Consider the following 24,316-nt stretch of genomic DNA (forward strand, 5'->3'; position numbering starts at 1 on the left):
TTAATAACTGACCTTGATTTACAGACAAAATGTAATGCATTTTTAGGTAGAAGTTTGACTTAGCACAATGCCTGCCCTTCAAATTTGATGTCTCCTAGTATGTGCATTAATAATATGAAAGCTGTCAGTCTGACGGTCCTGATTGAAAATATCCTCCCGATTGACTCACTGTCAACATTTCAGTCCCCTGAATAAACTCTCTTTTATACTTAAAATCTGGAACAGGTTGCTTTTTTTCAAAAGGTTTATTTTTCTTTTTTTTTTTCTTTTTTTTTTTTTTTTTTAGTTTAACTTTTAATGGATTGAGCAGCCCTCACCTAACAATCCTAGTGTGCCCTTTGGGGAAAGATTTCCATTTGCCTTCTGCTTTATAGCAATGCTCCTGAGCCCTCTCTGGCTTGTTTCCCTTGGAGACCATATTCCACGGTTGAGAGACGCTGTGATAGAATAATCTGATGGCTGTGGTGTGGCCGAGGTCTGACGTGTAGAAGTCATTGTACCAGTTGACGGTTCGGTTGCTCTTTTACATTTTCTGGAGGAACTAGGTTGGAAAGAAAAACATGGAGGCAGAGAGCATGAATGATTTTTGCAGGTTTGGTCTTTTTAAAGCTGGCTTTGTATCTGTTGGAGATGACAGACGGGAGAGGGCTGATCCAGGAAGAGCTGTTATTTCTGTAATTAAAAAGAAGCAGCATCAGAAGAGAAGAGCCATTGTTCAGGCTGGGTTTGAATTACAGTACATCTTTAATTACCAGCCTTTTTTCCTAGTTATTTTAATGTTTTATTAATCCTGTTCCTCAAAATATCTTCTTTCATTTACAACCACTGACAGAAAAAAAAAAAAAATGTGACAATTTGTTTTCCTTTGTGCTCTGTAGATAGCATTCTCTAACCTATGGGTCAACGTGACCTTGAGTTTTATTATATGATACCTGCAATGGTGTCTTATCTGTGCCTCCTACTCTTTTGTGTTTATATGATTTTTTTAAATTACTGTGGATCAGTGGACCTTAACCCTTAGAAGTCAAAAATCAAATTTTGAATGGTTAGCAGTTATTTGCTTACTGAACTGAAATTACAAAAGAAAAAAAAATCACTTTTTAGGGGTCGAGAGGGATAATAAGTGAAGGAATTCATTGGTAACTAGTGGTGTTCATATGAATTCACTGACCATCTCAACTTCAAATAACTAAGACCTTGTTAAGGAAATAAATTGGATGCATTAAGGTGAGGCTAAAGTGTTGTAGGATATTTACAAAGGAGACTAATCTACTTCAGAGATATTTTTAATACAGACGAGTTTTACTTCCGTGTTTCTCAAAATGGAGTCTCCACACTGGCAACAGCAACAGAACCTGGGAACTTGTTGGACATGTAAATTATCTGGTTCCACCCACAACTACTGAAGCAGAGTTTGTGGAAATGGGATCCAGCAATCTTTTGTGTTGACAACCTTTTCAGGGGATTTTGATGTTTAGGAGTTACTCCTCAGCTCATAGATTCTCAAACTGGCTCTACAGGAGAATCACGTGGAGAACTTTCCAATACATCAATGCTCAGATTTTGCCCAAGACCACTTACACGAGAATCTTTTGGGAGTTGAAACTGGGCATATTTTTTTATAGACTCCCTAATTGATCCTAATGAGCAGCCAGGCCAGGGTACAAAAGAATATGTCTCAACCCTAGTTGCACTTTACAGTTTCCTAGGGAGATTTCAAAATGTCCTGATCTCAAGGTATCCCTCTATACATAATTAAACAGGATCTCTGGGGATGAGATTGGTATCTATCAGAAGTTCCTGTAAAATTCTCCTACGTAGTCAGGGTTGAGAGCCCCTACGTTCGCTGAAGTTATTTGTATGGACTAAATGATCTCTCCAGACCTGTTCTCTTGATGCAGTTCTTTAAATGTTGGGCTGAAAGATACAAATTTATGTACACATTTTGTTCCCACTTAGCACATTTTTCAATTTAGTTCATTTTTCCCCTGACTTTGTGGCATGTTAATTTCCCATTGGGGTGAGTTACGTAAATGTGAGCTTGTTGCTAACAAAGGGGGAGTCCATGCATAAACCACCATTGATAAAAGGAAGAGAGTAGGATCAGACATGCACAGGGTGTGAAAGCCAACCGCATGAGGAATTTTCAGGTTATATGAGAATTGATATGATGGAACAAGCCCTTTCTTGCGACAGAAGTCATCACCACATTTAGAGCAGAGCAAGAACTTGTCTAGGTTGCCTTCTGAGTCTCCAGCTCCATGATGCGAAAGTGGGTAAACAAATAAAATACAAGATATCCACATCTTTCCATTTTGAGCCTATAGGTCTATTAGGTACCAGGCAAAGCAGACTGGTATTGATACTTTGTCTCTCCCAATAAACCAGTCAACACAAAGGCCACCTTAAAACATAATAACATACAATTTTGTTCTAATTCATCATGCAAAGTTCAATGAATGCTTCACAATAGGGAGTTTTCAAAGATTCTTTGGTGAGTGGGATGGACTTTCTGAGTTTGATGCACAAACACTCATCTATAGGTCATTCATAATTATTACCTCTTCTTAATTTCCTGTTAGGAATCTACTGCCAAACCCTATGTTTTCCTGAGAATGGCTGTGGATGTCACCATTTATCTTCTATTCACGTTTGCCACTACTTCAAGTCTCCATCTCCCAAATAAGTATTACTCTCATCATCTCTTTAACAAACCGTTCTGCCCCAATGTGTGCTACATCTGATATCATCTTGCAAGCACAGCTGCCAGAGAGAATCATACTAAAGCACTGCTTTGTCATGTTACTACCCTAAAATGGCTCCAAATTTCCTTCAAGGTAAAGTGAAAGTAACTGTGGATCTCAGATTCTCCCTAAATGAATGCAATCCTTCCCTCCCATTTTTATGCTGGTTCCTAAGGCAAACTCGTAGCTCCAGTTAGCTGATCATCTTATTCTTTTCCATATATGAAAAAATTCTATTGTCATAACATAGCACCTCAGCTGTGCTCTCTACCTCCCACCTAATGTCTTCATCTATCCAAGTCGTATCTACACTCCTGAGTTCAGATAAAATCTCAAATCCTGCATCATATCATTGGTTTCTCTTTAAGGTTCTCTGAGCACTAAAATTCTCATCTCCTGCATTCACTGGCCGCCTCCTCCTGTGCCCTGCTGGTGCACCTAAAGTGCTTATCACAGAAATCAGCCCTTAATTGCCCTTTCTGTGGATAAAGATGCTCATTCAAGATCAATTTTACAGAGCTCCTTCTTCAATTTCAAATGTTTCCATTTATCTCCTAAGTAAACTGTAACTTCCGTGATGGAACCCACATTTTCATCCAGTGCTAACTTTCTAGTAGGCACTTCTATGGATTTTACATGGATTTTTAAATATTACTTCATCCAGTCTTACTAATCTAAGATGTAAATATTATTATTATCTGAACTTCACAGATAAAGGAAGTGAGACAGTGAGGTTGTAAAAAGCCAGATTTACCCTAAATAAAGAGCTATCAAGTGGAGAAGCTAAAATTCAGATTCTCCTCTCATTCTAAAGCCCATGCTCTTTCCCTGACAACATCAAACATCTTCCAAACTATCCTTTACATCTTTATGATTGAGTTTAAATTATTTAGACATTTAGAACAAAATACCATTTTGTAATGAGAGTTTTTTTAATCTCAAATCTTTCTTAGGCAAACAGAGCAATAGCAGTAAAAAAAGAAAAAAACCATGAATGTTATGGAGTAGAATAATTAATTTTCTATTAAATAGAAATGGCTAGTGTTGATGATCATGGCATGTTGCCAGTGTGTAATGAGTCTGAGAAATCAAAACCTTAGAAGCTGGATCAAGCCAAACCTCCACACTGGCTAAATGATACATTAGGAAGGATACAAGAGGAGGAAAAATGAAGAGTGGGAGTTGTCCAAGGTTAATTACAGAACAATCATCTAGGAACAAGGCAGTGAGAACAGGGAGGTCTGGTATGCAATGTATGCTGAATGGCTGGAACCAACACATTGAAGAAATTATTCAAGTACAGTTCATTATTTAAGAACACACTGCCCTCTGAATTCTCTAAAGGTCAGGGTCAACTTTATACCAGACTTCATTTGCATTCTTTGTTAATTTAGAAATGGTCTCTTGAGTACCTCTGTAAGTCTCTCATTGTATAGTCTATAGGTATTCTATTATAAATATTCAGATTAATCAGCCAACTTTACCCAGGCCATGGTATTATTCTTGGCATTGTGCTAGGTGACCCAGAAAGTGCGAAAATGTAAGATATATATGATATAATATTATAGATAGATACTATTTATTAAGCATCTGTTATATGATCAATACTTATGATATTTTCTATAACCTTCTGTTAAATGTGGAAGGTAGAGAGAGTAACAGCTTCCATTTTACAAACAAAGAAACTGAGGTATAAGATTTTACTGAACTTCTTAAAAGTCACATTACAGTGAAGTGGCAAATCCAGGATTTGAATTCAGCTCTCTCTCTCTCTCTCTCTTTTAAAACTTGACTTTCTTTTACCTCAAGATAAATTTCATTATGCTGGGGAACAAACAGCTCAAAAATTTCATCATCCAGCAACTCTCCAAGGCAACTGCCCTCATGTGGAGGCTCAGCACTGCAGGCTGCCAGGCTCGTAAAGCACCTCCATGTCTGCAGGGGCTTCCCCAGCAGGGGAAGAGAGTGTGGGGGAAACACACCACTCTACATGCCTCAACTCAGAAGTGACAACCTCCGTTTCTGTTCTCATTTTGTTGCCCAATGTAAGTCACATGGGGACACCTAACTTCAAGAGGGTATTTGCTTGTCATATGGGGAGGAGGCAGGGAAATACTGGGTAGAAGAGGACAGTTCCCTGGCAAAAGCCCCGCTCTAAGCCTGGAAACCCATGGCCCTAAATAGGAACAGGCATTCCTGTTTTCATGCCTGAAAGTTGCCTTTTGGCCTGCCCCATTCCCCTATTCTGTACCCATATAAACCCCAAATCCCAGGCTCCATGAGCAGAAGAGAAGAGGGGCAGAAGAGCAGCAGAGTAGCAGAATGGTGTGGCAGAGAAGGAGAGGAGAAAAGGAGCATCTGAACATCGAGAGGAGTTTGTCTGGGGGCGTTCAGAGAGGAGATCAGCAGCAGGAAGGCTGATCTCCTGGTGAAGATCATCTTCCCACTCCATCCCATTTCCAGCTCCCCATTCATCCCACTGAGAACCACCTCTATCCAGCAATAAAATCCCCCACATTTACCATCCTTCAATCTGTCCATGTGGCTTGATTCTTCCTGGATGCCAGACAAGAATTTAGGTAGCAAAAGGACACTGAGCTGGCTAACACTTAAGTCATCTGTGTATGATGACTTAATACACAGAGCTAAAGGAGCACTGTAACACACCCACTGGGGCTTTGAGAGTCACAGGCACCCACGCCTAGAAGCTACCATGGGGCCACAGCCCAGAAGCGCTCACCTTGGCTCCTGCACCTGCCCATCTGCATGTTCCCCCTCCCATAAGGGGTTTGAGTATGTGGGAGCTGAACACACAAACCACGCCTCTGTTGCATGTCCCGTCAGGGAGGTCAGAGAACTCTCCCATTTCACTTGGAAGGAGATAATGACAAATCTCAAAAATACACATTACACGTCTACAAAATACATTGTATTGCAACAATATACCTCAACAATTTGTATTCTGTTTCAATTCAATAGGTAGTTAGTAAGTCTTTGCTTAAAACGTTTTGCTAAGAGCAAAGGTGAGAGGACTTGGTTCCTGATATGAAGGGATTGACAGTCTGATAAAGATAGTAAATCCTATAAAAAGAAAATGATTAACAAAGAAGGACAAGGAATATTTGAACTCAGAAGAAATAAAGGTAACTTTGATCTGGGGATATTAAGGAAGGTTTAAGGCATTTAAATTGTTTTTTGGAGAATTAGTAGGATTTTATTTGGAAATACATGGAAGAAAGTCCTTCTAGATGAAGAAAGAAAAGGGGTAAAGATGTAATAGGACATTTTGCTTGTGGCATAGCCACCAAGGGCAAGTAACTTAAGACATCCTCCTCCTCTGTCCCTGGGGCAAAGCAAGGCTCCTTCAGTGGTGATGGGAAGGGACAGGAAACTTGTAAGAGCTCCCTACCCTATGACTACCTGCTTTGCCTGGTTTTTGCTTTCATACTGCTCCCATTAACATATTTTTATCATAGCCATATTCATATCTCCCTGCCTGACCTCTCTTCTAAACTCCAAACTTGAATATTTACCTACATATACATTTCATTCTTAGAAGCACCCCAGATTTGAGTTGCCCAAAACGAAATTTTTGACCTTTCCTTCCAATCTAGTTTTCTTCCAGTATTTCTGATTTTAGCAACCACCCAATGGTTTATGCCAGGAACAAGCATTTCATCTTTAACACTTTTTTTCTGCTTTATTTCCGTATTCATATCACCACAAAATCTTGTCAATTCAACCTCCAAAATATATGTTAAGCCCATAATTTTGTAAAATAACTATGTAAGGCAAAGCCTGAAGTTCTGTGAAACAATATGAAGCTAATGGAGCCTCTTAGAAGTTGCACTGTAAATGGGTATCATTTGATCTTGGATGAAACAAAATAAAAATATTATACCTAATTCCTTTCTTTTGGGATTGAAATGGTAAACTTTAAAGTTAGAAATGGACCTTAGGGGCATCTTGCCCTACTCATTGTCTTTATAATAAAAAACTAAAACCCAGGGAGAAAAGTGACTATCTGAGGTTCCTACAATTAGTAATGAAAGAGGATTAGCACCTACATCTCCCAATTCAGTCCAGTGCGCTTTCACACTACCAAGTTGGCAGACATCCATGACTAAGCTCTGACAAATATGAGGCTCATGCCATACAAATAATCTCTTTTATATCTGTTATTTCCTGAAAAAGTAAGACAGAAGTGGCTTTGTAGATATTTGCAGCTCTGTATTAGTAGTGTGGATTGAGTTTTTGTCTTACCATAAACATGATTTTCCTTACGAAACACTGATCTTAAAACAAATAAGCAAACTAACAAATGACCTAGCTTAAATATAGCTCAGGCTAAAGTAATGTAATTATTTATGGTTAATGGTATTTGTATATTTGTGCAAGGTCTAAGATTTTGGAAGAAAACTTCTGGGCAATCAATGGCCTTTTGCCATCTCTACCTCATCTCTTCCTGGACTCCATTACTGCTTTCAGAACTATTCTGCTATAAGCTTTAAAAACAGATTATCATCCTTTATTTGATACAGAAGATAATCCTGTTGATGTTTCTGAAAACAGGTTGTCTACAAACCTGATCCACTTAAATAAAATACAATAACAAAACTGTGCCTGTCAGTCTCTGAAGAAACTAGAGTAGAATTAACAAAATGTAATTAAGGTAATCCAAGTAAAGATTAAGGCAGTTGATGACCAAATTATTTTCTTATAGAACAGAGTTGTATTTTTGAGTGAAAACTCAAATTCTCCTCTCTTTACCTTGGTTGAATCCTATTATTACTTTGATTCAAGTGTATCTGCTACTAATGACATGGAAAGGAGACAGGAAAATACTGTGTAGAAGAAGGCAGTTCCCCTGCAAAGGCCCCACCCTCAAGTCTGAAAACCCATGACCCTAAGTGGGAACAGGCATTCCTGGTTTTGCACCCAAAAGTTGCCTTTTGGCCCACCACACCCTCCCATCTTGTACTCATATAAACCCCAGACCCCAGGTTCCAGAAGCACACAAGGCAGAGACGAGCAGAAGAGTAGAAGAATGGCAGAACAGCACAGCAGAGAGAAGAGAAGGAACATCCAGACGCCAAGAAGAGTTTAACTGGGGGCAGTCAAAGAGGAGATCGGCTGCTGGATAGCCAAACTCCAGAAGATCATCTTCCCACTCCATCCCCTTTCCAGCTCCCCATCCATCCCACTGAAAGCCACCTCCACCAATCAGTAAAACCCCTGCATTCATCTTTCAAGTCCATGTGTGACCTGATTCTTCCTGAACACCAGACAAGGACCTGAGTACCAAGAGGGCACTGAGCTGGTTAACACTTAAGCCATCTGCAGATGGCAAAGCTAAAGGAGTGCACTGTAACACATGCCATGCCAACTTGGGCTTCAGGAGTTGGAGGCACCCACCCTAGATGCTACTGTGGGATTGGAGTCCCAAAGTGCTTGTCCAAGCTCCTGCACCTGCCCATCTCCATGCTCCCCCTTCTGTAAGGGGTTTGAGCACATAGCAGCTGAACGCACAAGCCACACTCCTGTCGCACATCCTGTGAAGGGCGTCAGGGAACTCTCTTGTTTCGCTAGTAGAAACTATTAGAGTGAAATCCTATGTTATTTTTAAATTCTAAGCTTGAAGTTTTAGATAAATAATATTTATCATTGGAATGGGACTATGCAACTTAGTTCCATTAATAAAAACAGTGAAATGAAGTCTATTTGTTTTATCCAATATGAGAATGTTTAAGAATATGTTTTTGATTGACATGTAACTTTGGACTTTGGCAAAAGAAGAATCACTAAAACAAATACTGTTTATGTTGTCACATACCTAATTTTGGCTGCATGTTTTAAAATCATATGGTTGTGGATCATCAGGGTTAAGGGTATAGACTTTAGGTTCAGAAAAAACTGGTTTTAATTTTGCCTCAGTCACTTCCTCATGACTGAACAAAATACTTAAAACTTAGAGTCTCTTTCAAGTCATCTGCAAAGCTGTAATAATTATTTCTCCCTAAGAATGTTGCTGTGAATATTCAAGTAGATAATATATTTAAGGTCCTAAGCATACTACTTAGCACATAGAAAAGGCTCAAACCATAAATACTTATATGTGAATAAATTAATGAATGAACGATATAGGTGAATCTTGTTATTTATATTTATGGCATAAAAAGGAACCTGAAATGTAATGTATACATTTTATATCCTGGTGAATTTGTATTCTATTAATGACAATAAGAGTGATACTCACCACCTTTTAGTCTATTAGTGTCCTGTAACTTCTGCAATAAATTACTACAAACTGCATGGCTTAAATTTGCAGAAATTTATTCTTTTACAGTTCTAGTGGTAAGAAATCTCAAATCAAGGTATTGCCAGGGCCAAACTTCCTCTGGAGGCTCTAGCAGAAAATCCAATTTTTGCCTCTTTCAGATTCTGGTAGCTGCTGGCATTCCTTGGCTGGGACCATATTCTAATGACTCCTCCAGGGTCACATTGGCTCCTCCTGTTCTGTGTCAAATATCTTACCGTCTCACCTTTATAAAAGCACTTGTCATTGGATTTAGGGCCTGTATGGATAATCCAGGATGATCTCCTTATCTAAAAAAATCCTTCATTTAATTACAGCTACAAAGACCGTTTCTTCAAATAAGGTAACATTCACAGGTTCCCAAGATCAGGACATGGACATATCTTTTTGGGGGCCATCATTCAACTCACTACAGTATCTAGAGTTTGGCACCATGAGTCACAAAATGGATATGCTTAGACCTTGCAATCTGTTTATAGATATGAAAACATAATTGCCACATAATATAAGATGTTTAATAGAATTATTTACAATGTACTAAGAGAAGAGAAATGATAGACTGACTAATTTCATCAGTAAAGCCACGGAGAGATTCATAGCAAAATTGCATTTGAGCTGGATCCTGATAGATGAGTAGGTATTTGTCTAAAAAGAGAAGAAAAATTGTACATTCACGTCTCAGGGAAGACCTCAAAGTAGAATTCTAAAAATATGTCATGGGTTACAGAATGACCTGTATGATGTGGGAGTGGCAAGAATGTAGCTTGATAAGGTAAGCTCAGCTCAGTTAGATTGAGACTTGTATGACAAGATAAAGGGTTTTAAATATACCTGCAGTCAACAAAAAATTCCTGGTACTTTTTTTATATACAGCTAGAAAATGATATTATCTCTTCTTCCCATGGAGGTTGGAATGGAGAAAAGACAGCACGAAGGCTTGACTTCCAGGTAGAAGACACAATAGTCCAGGGGAGACCTAAGGCAGTGATAGTGAGGATAGAGAGAGGAATTATATTTCAAAGCCATGTCTGAGGCTGTAATACTAAGGCATATGCAAAGGTAGGTCTCTCATTTGGGCAACTGATTCATACTAATAATAGAAATAGGGGCTAACATACAAATGCCTAAAGTCCCCACCACACTAAACCAATTATCATTACCTGAGGCCATCATGTTCCTTCAGACTTCCACACTATGGTACCTGAAGTCTCCTTTCTCTCTCATTCCCAACATTTTCATCTCTTCTACCCCTGCATTGTCTAAGCTAACCACTCATCCGTTAAGTTTAGTTTATGTTTTAATTCTTTCAAGAAATTCTCTCTGATCCACTAAAATTTAGTTTTGAACTTGGCCAATCTTGGTTGTAAGCCTTATCAAACTGTTTTTGAATTGCCCGTTTTATAGTCCTATCTGTGAATTTCTTTTAAGGCAGAGAACTTGACATTTATTTTTGCATTTCTAGCACCTAGTTTCGGGCTTGGCTCACAGTAAGAGTGCAATGTAGTTTGGTGAATTTAAAAAAAGAATGTTGGTGGTGGAGTGGGGACAGAGAAATTAATAAAAATTAGCTAAAACTAGAGAGCTCTTGACCCCTATTTGGTGGTGACTAATGCCTGTGGGTCCACAGTCACCTAGTATTAGAAATAAGGTGAAGACTAATGATAGAAGTTGCAGGTTAGTCCTTGCTGTTCAGACTCTAGTTCATTGACTGTCAAAGCCTGCAGTGCAGAGTTTGTCCAACTCCTCTATTTGAAACCAACTTCCAGGCCTATCTTCTGGTCACTTCCTTTTCTTTTTCCAGCCATGTCTTGAAGTGACAAGGAAAATGTAACAGATTACAAAATATCAGACACTTCAAATCTATTATTCCCTTCTATTTTTTTATCACAAGCTACTGAAAAACATTTCCTCTCTGTGGGTAGTAAAGGTGAACAGCTAAATATCTGACTCCAGCATCAGATCTAACCCTAGAGCCTCATCATTATATTAAAATGAGAGAGTTTATGAGACAAGTTTAATTGGGCAAATAAAGAGCCTGTTAAGAGAAAGCAAGTATTAACCATCAACCATTTTGTCTTAGGCAACAAAAAATGTTTATAGCTATTCCTCAGCTGAAGAACCCATCACACCATAAGAGACATTACATGCTAATAAGGAGACACTTTGGTGCAACTGTTATCTCTCTATGTGATTAAAAAATGCTTGAGGTAAAGTTACTTACCAAGGTTTTCCTACACTATAGCCCTTGGAAAATCATTTTTTAAAAGTTAAATAAGATAAAGTAGATTGAAGGAAATCACTGTTTCAAAATGTAAATGTGTGACATTTAGCATCTGCATTTTTTTAATGAGTGAGAATTATGTTTTGCAATGTTCTGTTAATGCTGTTATGCAGATTTGTACAGACCTGGAGACTAAGAGAAATAAGGCATAGCCTAAAGAAATGAATCAGAAACCAATTAAAACAAACTGTCAGGTTTAGTCTATGGGGCCCACTGCCCCCAAACCTGTTCTTATTAAGAATGAAGAGGTGCAGGTGAACATGTTTTTCAGGACTTTCATTTAACCTCACTACAAGACAGTTATTAAGTAAGATTAATCCTGACTTTGGAGTAAAAACAAAGTACTGAAAGCTCAATTTTAGGACTGAAAAGTCGGCCGGGCATGGTGGCTCACACCTGTAATCTCAGCACTTTGGGAGGCCGAGGCAGGCAAATCACCTGAGGTCAGGAGTTTGAGAGCAACCTGACCAACATGGTGAAACCCCGTCTCTACTAAAAATACAAAAATTAGCTGGGTGTGGTGGCAGGCACCTATAATCCTAACTACTCGGGAGCTGAGGCAGGAGAATTGCTTGAACCTAGGAAGCAGAGGTTGCAGCGAGCCAAGATCACGCCACTTCACTCCAGTGTGGGCAAAAGAGCGAAACTCCATCTCAAAAAAAATAAATAAATAAAATAAGTTGAGCAACAAATAATATTAGGACCATAATGTACCCCTAATCTTCAGATATGTTAACTGACCATTGGGGCCTGAAATGTTATGTTCAATCTTATTCTTAAAGTTATCAATTAGAAAATGGAAACATGTAATTCAATAGAATTATACTTTGGTCTCTTCTAGTTCCCACTTCCCAATAAATGAAGCAATTATCTAATAGTTCTGTAGTTCCATTTGAGGGCATGGTCAGGACTGGCGTTTTCTGCATCATAAAACTAGGAAGAGGCTGTATTCGTACAGTCCTAGGAGATGTTGAAGATGCTAACTACATAGACTGTTTGCAATGGCTGAGTGATCCTTTGATCAAATGATCAAATTAAGCATGTCTGATTCAAGCTAAGAGTGCAGGAGGGCTTCAAAAGGAATTTTCTCCTGAGATTTCAAAAGTCTTAGGGCATATACTTAAGGGCAGGGAGGAGAATAAAGCAGTTGTCTTTTTACCTTACTTGTTCACTCTTGTGGAATAAGTTGAAGAAACTGGGCATGCTTATCATGAAGAAAAGCTGGCTCTGTGGGAACATGATGCTACTGTCAACTATTTGTAGGACTGTTTAGTGGAAGAGAGAGTAGTGTCTTCCATACACAGAATCAAGAGGTAAGACAAGGGTGAGTTGCAGAGAGATGGAGTTCTGAACATGAAAAAGAAGATGATCCTGCCAGCCTGAAATGTATGCCTACCTTGGAGAGAGTGATCTCATCATCACTAGAGGTGACCAAGTATAGCCTAAATAGCCATTTATTGAATAGTTAGAAAATGAAATTCAAGTCCTATGAGGTTGGGGTGGATTGATCTATTGATGACTCATGAGATTTTTTTTTCTAACTGTAGTAGTCTTGACTTCTTTGAAGAGTAAAGTGCTATGCAGAGAGCTCCCACTTCTAGCCATGATGAGGTAACTAGTACTGGAGTAACTACTGATGTAAACAGTTTCTGATGTAAACCATATTAAAAGTGAAAAAAATTATGAAAGATAACTATTTCTAGACTTTGGGGAAAAAATTGCGAGACTATAATCTCTGAGAGAAAGGAAACAAATGAGATGAGCCCTATCATTTCCCCAGGTTTCTGCTTGGAGGCATGCTCCAGACTGGTGCATGGAAGTGGAAAACATTTAAGAACAGTGTGGTCTCTTTGAATTAAAGAAACATTGATCAGAACTTGGGAAGGATTAGGTGTCTAGAATTTGTGGGGCTGAATGAAAAGAAGGGAATTATTCAGAGAAAGATGCCCAGAAATCTTAGCATTTGCCAGAGACTCAAAAGAGCCCCTGCACAGATTTCTGTGCATTTTACAAATCAGAACAAATAACTCCTGGAGAATGACAAAGCACTGAGTAATAATAAACTGGACAACTACTGAAATCCATAGACCAGAAGACTAGAAGATATTCAAGTTCCAGCCATCCAGAGTTAAGTGAGCTCACTCAGTATGCTGGGCATCCAGTAGCAATCCCAAGAAGCTCACGTATTAAGCTCACTAAATTTGTCTTTTAGTAAAAACTAAAAGAGAAAAGTGTCTGAACATCGAGAGGAAAGAAGCAGCTGGACATTGGAGACTACTGTTGGAAAGGAGTTTGGCCAGGGATGGCTGAACCCCAGGGAAAGACCTGCTGGACACTCCATCCCCTTTCCAGCTCCCCATCCCACTGAGAGCCACTTCCACTGCTCAATAAAATGCTTTGCATGAACCACCTTCCAATCTGTTTGCACAACCTCATTCCTCCTGGACACCAGACAAGGATCCAGGTGTGGGTGAAAGAGGCTGTCACACTGACCCTCCACTGAGCTGCTTAACACTTAAGCCATCCGTGGACAGCAAAGCTAAAGGAGTGCACTGTAACACATGCCCTTTGTGGCTCAAGAGTTCGTGGGCAACCCCTACATGCTGCCACAGGCTGGTATGGGGTTTTAAGGCACTCTCCCCGGCTCCTGCACCTGCTCACCTGCGTGCCCCCTGCTCCTGCAAGGGGTTTGAGTGCTGTGGACTAAGCGAGCCACCCCTTTACAAGTCCTGCATAGGGGTCAAGGGAACTACCCTGCTTCAGTATGATCCAGCAGTCCCATTTCTGGGTACACATCCTAAGGATTTGAAATCACTATGTCAGAGATATATCTGTACTTCCATGTTTATTTCAGCATTATTCACAATAGCCAACTTATAGAATCAACCTAGGCGTCCATCAACTGATGGGTTGATTTTAACATGTGGTATATATACACAATGGAATACTAGTCAGCATTTAAAGAAGAGAGAAATTATGTCACTTATAACACAATGGATGAACCTGGAGGACATTATGCTAAGTGAAATAAGCCAGACAGAGAAAGATAAACACTGCATACTCTCATATGTGAAAGCTTAAGAAAAAAGAGAGAGAAAGAACACATAAAAGCCAAGAACAGAATGATGTTACCAGCAGCTAGGATTTGTGGGGTGGGGGTTAGATGGGGGAAAGGAAATTATGTCATTAAGAAATAGAACATCAAAAGCCAAAAGATAAAATATCAGAAAAAAAATATTCCTAGATGGGCTAAGATAGAGTATATACATGGCAAGAGAAAAGATCAGGGAACTTGATGATATAATCCAAGCAAGTAGAAAACAATGTAGGATAAGTGGTTGTGGACACCTGTAATTCCAGCTACACAGGAGCCTAAGGTGGGAGGATTGCTTGAGCCCAGGATTTCAAGGCTGCAGTAAGCTTTGACTGCACCAGTGCACCCCAGCCTGGTTGACAGAGTGAGACCCCCCCAATTCTAAAACATAAAAAATAGTGTAAAGCAATCAAAGCAGAGCTTCACTGACCTGTAAGATAATATGAAGCAGTCTAACAAACATGTCATTGACTCCCATGGAGACCACAGAAGTCAGAAAATGTATTTAAAGAAATACTGAGCCAGACATTCTCTGTATTTAATGAAAGCTATCCACATACACATCCAAGAAGATCAATAAAGTTCAAGAAAAGAAGCCCAAGAAAAACCACAAAACATATTGTAATCAAATTTATAAAAAATAATGACTAAGAGAAATCTTAAAAGCAACCAGAGAAAAAGAGACAGGTTACAAAGAGGAAGAAAAAAGACATTGTTTCTCATCAGAAACAATGCAAGATAAAACACAAGAAATTGACATTTTTAAACTGCTGAAATGAAAAAAATAATTGCTATTGAATACTATATCCAGTAAAAATATTTTGCAAAAATGAAAGTAAAAAAAGAAATTTTCAAAAAAAGAGTGAAAAGAATTCTAAATAACTCGTGGGTCAGAAGAAAAGTTCTAGGTGAAGTTAGAAAATATTCGGAACTGGATGATAACAGAAACACAACATACACACTTTGTGAAATAAAAACAATACTTAGAGATAAATTTATGATTTTCATGCCTACACATTAGTAAAAAAGAAAGGTGTAAATTATATAAGCTTCCATCCTAAGTTAAATAAAAGTAGAGCAAAGAAAACAAGTAAGAGTAGTGAAGGAAGTAATAAAGAAAACAACAGAAGTCAAAGATATAGAAAGGGAATTGAATAGAGTAAGTTATTAAAAGCAAAATTGGGTTCTCTGCAAAGATCAATCAAGTTAACTAATGGACCACAGAGGGCAAACAAACTTCTAGCTACACTAATCAAGAAAATTAAGAGAACACACAATTTGCCAATATCAGTAATGCAAGAAAGGAAATCGCAAAAAAGTACTATACACATGCAAAGTATAATAAGGTAATATTATGAACAACTTTATTGCCAACAAACCTCCATTACAAGAAATGTTAAAATTCTTCAGGCTGAAGGAAAGTGATGACAGATGGAAAACCAAATCTGCCCAAAGAGGAGAAGAACACCAGAAATGTTAAATATGCTTGTAGATATAAAAGACATTTTTCATGCTCTTAAAATTTCTCTGAAAGATAATTGAGTATAACAAGAACAAATAGCACAAATAAGAGGAAATATCCAACCTATGGGGAAATGACATTAAAGACAAACGAGATAAATGGAGTGGTAGGCTGTATTCATGGATAGGGTGACTCAGTATTAATTCTACAAGAAATGAATGCATAAATAGAAAGCATTTTAAATACAGTTGCCCTCTGTGGTCCATGGGTTCTGCATCCCTGCATTCAACCAACTGTGGATGTAAAATATTTGGAAAACAATGAATGGTTGCATCTGTATTAAACATGTACAAACATTTTTTTCTTGTCATTATTCCCTGAACATACAGTGAAATAGTGATTTACATGGTTATTCACAGTGTATTAGGCACTATTGGTAATCTAGAGATATTTGCAAGTATATGGAAGGATGTATGTAGGCTATATACAAATACTACTATACCATTTTATATAAGGTCTTGAGCATTCATGAATGTTGGTACCTTCAGGGATTCCTGGAACCAATCTCTGCCAATACCAAAGGATGACTGTAAAAATCTTAACAAGGATTTTCATGTCCTGACAAGCTTATTATAAAATTCACATGAAAGGCAAAGAATAGCCAGAAAACTGACATAAATTTTCCACCAGATATCAAGGTTTATTATAAAGCAATAAAATGCACTGCCACATAATTTTAAGATAGGTAAAGACAAAGAGGCCAATACAACACGATAGAAAGTCCATAAATCGTACCATAAATAAAGAAAATTTGAAGTAAAGCAAAGTGTCATTTTAGAACAGCATGGGAAGTATAGACTATTAAATATAAGTTGGGAAAACTGGTTATTCATATAGAGAAACATTAAATTCGATGCCTACCTTACACCATGCAAAAAAGTCAATTTCAGATGTATCCAAAACTTAAAAGTGAAAAAGAAATAGTGTAAAATCTCAGTAGAAAATAATAGAGATTATGTTTTAAACCTCAAAGAGAACAAAAAAAGGAAAAGAAACAAAGAAAAAAAAGCCTCAAAGAAGGGTTTTTCTGTTTCTATTTTCTATAAATATTTTATATCATTTATAAGTTTTAAAAATGATTTCAACTTTTAGGTTTTGGGGTACACGTGCAGGTCTGCTACATGAGTATATTGCATGATGCTGAAGTTAGGATGTGAATGATCCCATCACCAGGTAGTGCCCATAGTACCCAATAGTTTTTCAAATCTTGCTCCACTTCCTCCTTCCTCTCTCTAGTAGTCCCCAGTGTGTGTTGTTGCCATCCTTACGTTCATGAGTACCCAGTGCCTAGCTTCCACTTATAAGTGAGAGCATGCAATATTTGGTTTACTGTTCCTACATTAATTCAATTAGGAAAATGCTCTCCAGCTGCACCTATGTTGCTGCAAAGGACATGATTTCATTCCTTTTCATGGCTGTGTAGTATTTCACGGTGTATGTATATCACATTTTCTGTATTCAATGCACCTGTTAAATCAAGTTTAGCCTAAAACTGCCTCCTTACATACTTTAAGTTCAGCCTAAACATTTCTCTGTACATCACAAACTGTAACTTAAATTGAATTATAAATAGACTGTAAATTACTGTTGTGCCAATCGCTGAGTTTTGACCAAAGGTGGCCACCTATTCAAAGAGTGTTCAAATAATGCAAACACTGAGCTGTAACCAATCCATCTGTTTTTGTACCTCACTTCCATGTTCTGTAGATCACTTTCCTTTTTCTGTCCATGATCTTATTCCACTACGTGGCTGCACTGGAGTCTCTGAGCCTACTGTGGCTCACCAGGCTGCTTGATTCACAAATGATTCTTTGCGCAATTAAACTCTTTTAAATTTGATGTGGCTAAATTTTTTCTTTTAACACACCATTGATGGGCACCTGGATTGAGTCCATGTCTTTGCTATTGTGAATAGCACTGTGATGAACACACGAGTGCCTGTGTGTTTGGTAGAACAATTTATTTTCTTTTGAGTATATACCCATTAATGAGATTGGTGGGTCAAATGGTAGCTCTGTTTTAAGTTCTTTGAGAAATTCCCTAACTGCCTTCCACAGCAGTTTAATTAATTTACATTTCCATCGATAGTGAATAAGCATTCCCTTTTCTCCACAGCCTCAACATGTTGTTTTTGACATTTTAATAAGAGCCATTCTGACTAGTGTGAGATGGTATCTCATTGTAATTTTGATTTGCATTTCTTTGATGATTAGCGATATTAGCAACATTTCATATGTCATTTGCTTTCTTGTCTTCTTTGGAGAAGTACCTGTTCATGTCTTTTGCCTTTTTTTTTTTTTTTTTTTTTTTTTTGAGACAGAGTCTTACTCTGTAGGCTAGGCTGGAGAGAGGTGGCACAATCTTGGCTCACTGCAACCTCTGTCTCCTGGGCTCCAGCAATTCTCCTGCCTCAGCCTCCCAAGTATCTGGGATTACCAGTGTGTGCCACCACGTCCGACTAATTTTTGTATTTTTAGTAGAGATGGGGTTTCACCACATTGACCAGGCTGGTCTTGAACTCCTGACCTCACTGCCTGCCTTGGCCTCCCAAAGTGCTGGGATTCCAGGCATGAGCCACCATGCCTAGTCGTCTTTTGCCCATTTTTTAATGGAGTTATTTGTTATTTTGTTTGTTGAATTAAGTTCCTTATAGGTTCTGGATACTAGATATTTGTTAGATGTATAGTTTGTGAATATTTTTCCCATTCTGTGGATTGTCTGTTTACTCTGTCGATAGTTTCTTTTGCTATGCAGAAGCTCTTTAGTTTGATTAGGTCCCACTTGTCAATTGCTTTTTTTTTTTTTTTTTGAAAGAGGGTCTCACTCTGTTGCCCATGCTGGAGTGCAGTGGTGCAAACATGGCTCACCACAGCCTCAACTTCCTGGGCTCAAGTTATCCTCCCACCTCAGCCTCACACAGGCATGCACTATCATGCCTAGCTAATTGTTTTTACTTTTTGTAGAGACAGGACTCACAATTGCTTTTGAGGACTTAATGATAAATTCTTTCCCAAGGCCAACATTCAGAATGCTGTTTCCCAGATTTTCTTCCAGGTTTCTTATAGTTTGAGGTCTTACATTTAAATCTTTAATCCATCTTGAGTGAATTTCAGTATATGATAGAAGGTATAAGTCCAGTTTCATTCTCCTGCATATGAGTAGTCAGCTATCCCTGTACTATTTATTGAATAGGAAGTCCTTTCCCCATTGCTTATTTTTGTTGATTTTGTTGAAGATCAGATGGCTGTACATGTGTGGCTTTATTTCTGGATTCTCTATTCTGTTTCATTTGTCTATGTTTCCAGCTTTGTTCTTTTTACTTAAGATTGCTTTGGTTTTTCAGACTCTTTTTTGGTTCCATATGAATTTTAGTATTTTTTTTTTCTAGTTCTGTGAAAAATGACATTGGTAGCTTGATAGCACTAGCACTGAATCTATAGATTGCTTTGGGCAGTATGGCCATTTTAACGATATTGATTCTTCCAATCCATGAGCATGGAATATTTTTCCATTTTTTTGTGTTATCTATGATTTTTTAAGCAGTGTTTTGTAGTTCTCCTTGTAGAGATCTTTCACCTCCTTGGCTAGATGTATTCCTAGGCATTTTTTTTTTTTTTTTGTACATGGCTATATGGTAATGAGATTGTGTTCCTGATTTCACTCTCCGCTTGAACGTTATCAGTGTATCAAAATGCTAATGACTTTTGTACATTAATTTGTGTCCTAAAGCTTTACCGAAGTCATTTATTAGTTCTAAGAGACCTTTGGTGGAGTCTTTACAGTTTCTAGGTATAGAATTATACAGTCAGTGAAGAGAGATATTCGGACTTCTTTTCCTATTTGGATGACCTTTCTTTCTTTCTCTTGGCTGATTGCTCTGGCTAGAACTCACAGAAGCATTTTTAAATAAGACACAAAAGAAGCACAAGTCATGAAAGCAAAGATCAATAACCTATTTGTATTAAACTATACTTTTGTTCATTATAAAATACCATTTAGAAACTAAAATTGAAACCAAAAACTGTTAAAAAAAAATCAATAAATAAAAAATGAACAAAAATTCCCAGTGAGTATACTCACAAATGAGTAGCATCCAGAATGTTTAGAGAACTACAAATTAATAAGGGAAATACAAGTAAGTATCTAAACAAGCATTTTGCAGAAGTGGAGAACAAGAAAATAGGAACTAAACATTGGGTGCTCATGGACACAAAGACTCATGGGTTGAAAAACCACCTTGTGGGTATTATACTCACTATCTGCATGACAGGATCCATACCCCTTTCTCAGCATCATGCAGTGTAGTCACATAAACTGCACATGTACTCCCTGAATCTAAAAATTGAAATTAGAAAAAAGAAAAGAAAAAATGTTTAAAAAGTCACAATGTAAATCCATTTTACCGCCATCATCTGGGTGAAATGTATGGACTTGTGAAAATATGGTGCAATCTGAACTCTCGTTGGCTGCTGGTGGGGTACAAATCACTAAGTATATTTTGGGAGAACAGTTTGGTGGTCTCTACCACATTTGAAAACATGTAGTAAAATTACACTATAGCCACAAAAATAAGAGTCTCCTTAGAAGAAATATGTGTAAAACAAAAGGTAAAAGGAAAACTTAGACTAAAAAGAGTAAAAATGTCATTGTTGAGACAGAAAAAATAAAGCAAAATGATAACCTTAATTTGAGGAATATATGAATGACATAGTTAAGTTGATGATTATAATGCACAATGAAGATATAGTACAAATTATCACTTGACAAATCACATGGATTCAAATTAGTAAAGCAAAAGCTATTAGAAAAAGGAAAAAATTTTTAAATATAACTTTTTCAGTTGGGAAACGTTAACAAATATCAACAGACTTTGTGATCAAATATGCCAAAACTAACTCAGAAAATTTGACTAGCAGAATTTTTGAGCACCAGTTCATGGATATATTGAATTTTCTACTTTAAAAATTGAGCATGCATTTTTCCAACATCCATTAAAATTTTATAAAATTTAATAATATATTATGTGTCAAAGAGCACCTATTAACGAGGAAGATCTAAAGTAAAACTAACACAACATTTAAGTATGGCAACAAGATATAAAATTTACATAAAAATCAATAACTTTCATAAATAGAGAGAATAAATCATTGGAAAATGTTAGGAAAAAATCTCTTATAATTCTGCCCTTCCCTTCTAATACTTAGAAATAAACTTAACAAGAAATGAGCAAAGCATATATGATGAAAACTTGAAAGCATTTCTGAGAAAGACTTACCAAATGGAAGGAGATATCTGTCCTTGGATAGGATTATGCAACTTCATAAAGATATCAATTTTTTTCAGTTTCATGTATAAATTTAGTGCAATTGCAATACAAATAATGTGTTCATTTGTTTGCTTATTTCTCTGGAATAAGATAAGTTGTTCTGAAGACCGAATGAAAAAAATCAACAAAAATCAATGTGCAAAAATAGCTTGAAAACCCCTTAAGAAGAAGAGGAATAAAGGGGAACTAGCCCTACTAGACATTAAAATACGCTATTAAGTTCTATTTTTAAAATGTGATACTGAGATATAACAGACAGACACACCAATGAAACACAATAGAGAGCCTGGGAACAAGCTGAAGTGCATATGGAAACTTAACATAGGTAAGACCTCAAATCATTGAGGCAGACATGGACATTAAATAAATGAATTTGGCACAACTGGATAGTCATTTGGAAAAAGAAAAGAAAATTGGATTCATACTCACATAATGCATCAGAAAGAACTCCAAATGGATCTGAAATGTAAGTATAAACAATGAGAGAGATATGTACAAGAGGAAAACATGGGCACATTTTTTATAAGCTTAAAGTAAGGAAAACCTTTGTAATTTGACTCAAAATCCAGTTGCAATAATAATAACAACAAAAAGATTGGTAAATTTTACTGAATAGAAACAAATTGCATGACAAATAAACCATAGTAAAAGATAAAGAAAATAACACTGTGATAAAATAGTTGAGGTGTCATGGATAAAAGGCTGATTTCCTGGATGCATAAAGAGTCCTTTACTGTCAAAGGGAGGAAATACCAAAATCTGACAGAAAAAAAATGGCATTTAAAAAACATGGGGAAAGTACTCAACTTCACTCATATTCAAAGAAATGCTAATTAAAGCTACCTTGTGCTACAATTTCTTACCTATTAACTTGTTTGGCACCAATTAAAAAGCTTAAGAACCCACTCTGTTGGTGAGGCTTTGGAGAAAAAGGCAGTTAGAAATTGCTGGTGTGTGTGCAAAATGATACCATCCCTATGGAAGGGAAGTGGCAGTGTCCAACAAAACGCCACACACATTTATCCTCTGATGCAACAATCCACTTCTAGGAATATGTCTGAAGACATACGCCCACAAATAACAAAACCAAGTTACACATGCATCATTATTTATAATAGCAATATATAGATAATATAATATAGATAATATATTATACAATATAGATAATATATTATACAATATAGATAATATATTATACAATATAGATAATATAATCTATTATATAATATAGATAATATGATATAGATAGATAATATAGCAATATAGTAGCAATATAGAGAAAACAGCCCAAATAACCATTTATGGGATACTGAGTACGCCGAAGAGCCGTAAAACAAGGTACTGTGAAATCACAGAGAGAGAAAGAAATCAACTGATACGAAAGATTTTTTACAAAGATATGTGGACCAAAAGCAAAACACAGGGTACTATGTTTCCATTTTTTTGTAAGAAAGACAAGGTAATAAGAATATCTATATAGTTTCTTATTTTTGCTAAAAGAAACACAGAAAGAATAACAATAAATTAATGAAAATGGGTGGAAATGTGAGGAAGGGAGAATTCAGATATGGATAGAGCTATAGAGAGAGAGAGAGAGAGAAAGAGAGAGAGAACAACTAAATATTTATCAAGGACCAAGTCAGCCTTAGTTTGTCATGGTGTTATTTTTCCCCTATAACGCTTTTTGTTTAATTTACTATTTTCTGACCACGATTCTCAAATTGCTAATTATCTGGGCTCCTGATTTCTGGCCTGTCTTCCCAGACACCACAGGACACATTTCTTTTTATTTGGACTTTAAATATAAGGTCGTAACATTGATTCTTTTCAAGCTGAATTATCCTGCAAAATGACCAAAGCAATTTTCCCTTTTATTTTCAGCTCTTTTTCCCGCAGCTCTATAAGTGTTGAGAAACACAGACTTTCTCCTGTTGTGAAATAAAGAAACCTAAAATAGATCTTTTCCAAACCTAGCTATGTTGTAATGGGGGAGAAGCAAAGAGCACCTATACTTTTTTATTGGTTAGTGATTTAAAAAACCTAATACTAAATTGTTGGCTAGGAGTACAACATAACTCATTTCCTTTTTTTCCTATGAATATTCCATGGATATTTCCACATACCCATGGCAAAATGCACTTGGAAATGATCAGCAAATCCAGATATTTGTATGTAAGCTCAAATAATTTGTACTAACTGCTTAAATTCTGCAGGCACACTAACTCTGACAAATCGATGGTCTGGTAGGAAGTATTCTGGTGATCAACAGTTTATGTGGTGAGCAGATTCTTAATATTATTACATTTTTCTCTACCAAGGAGCATCTCATGAGGGAAAAATAATGGGTTCTCTGATACAGTTTGGATGTTTAGCCCCTGAAATCTCATGTTGAAATGTAATCTCCAGGGTTGGAGGTGGGGCCTGGTGGGAGGTGTTTGGATCATGGGAGCTGATGCCTCGTGGCTTGGTTCCATGGTCTTGGTAGAACATGAGCTCTCACTGACACAGATCTCCTTATTTAAAACCATGTGGGACTTCTCCCTTCTCTCTCTCTTATTCCTGCTTTTGCAGTGTGACACCCACTCCTGCTTCACCTTCCACCATGGGTAAAAGCTCCCTGAGGCCTCCCAAGAAGCCAGGCAGATGCAGGCACCATGTGTGTACAGCCTGCAGAACTGTAAGCCAATTAAACCTCTTTTTTTTCTTTCTTTCTTTTTGTTAAGAAATGACCCAGTCTCAGGTATTTCTTCATAGTAATGCAAGAATGGACTAACATATTCTCCAAACCCTTTAACAAAGTCCTACGTGGTATGGCTCTGCCTATCTTTCTGACACCATCTTGTACTATGCTTTCACTTGGTCAGTGTGCTCTGGCGTGACCATTTTCTCAACTACATCACACTAATTCACGGTCGGGCACAGTAGCTCTTACCTGTAATCCCAGAACTTTGGGAGGCTGAGGCGAGTGGATCTCTTGAGGCTAGTACTTCAAGACCAACCTGGCCCACATGGGGAAACCCCATCTCTACTAAA

At 37.4% G+C, this 24,316-nt stretch overlaps 1 long non-coding RNA gene across 1 annotated transcript in view; it reads right to left on the bottom strand.

Annotated features, from left to right (window-relative positions):
* Nucleotides 1–248: 248 nt before the first annotated feature.
* LOC105483461 (uncharacterized) overlaps nt 249–24,316 on the bottom strand; it is a 256,962-nt gene continuing 232,894 nt past the window's right edge. Inside the window, exons 8-11 of the long non-coding RNA XR_011622679.1 lie at nt 21,713–21,742; nt 20,214–20,292; nt 9,892–10,036; nt 249–672 (exon numbers count right to left, since the gene is read on the bottom strand). This is a non-coding gene — a long non-coding RNA (uncharacterized lncRNA). The remainder of the gene's footprint in view (nt 673–9,891; nt 10,037–20,213; nt 20,293–21,712; nt 21,743–24,316) is intronic.

This window comes from Macaca nemestrina, chromosome 4, assembly GCF_043159975.1.
Source record: "Macaca nemestrina isolate mMacNem1 chromosome 4, mMacNem.hap1, whole genome shotgun sequence".
NCBI lineage: Eukaryota > Metazoa > Chordata > Mammalia > Primates > Cercopithecidae > Macaca > Macaca nemestrina.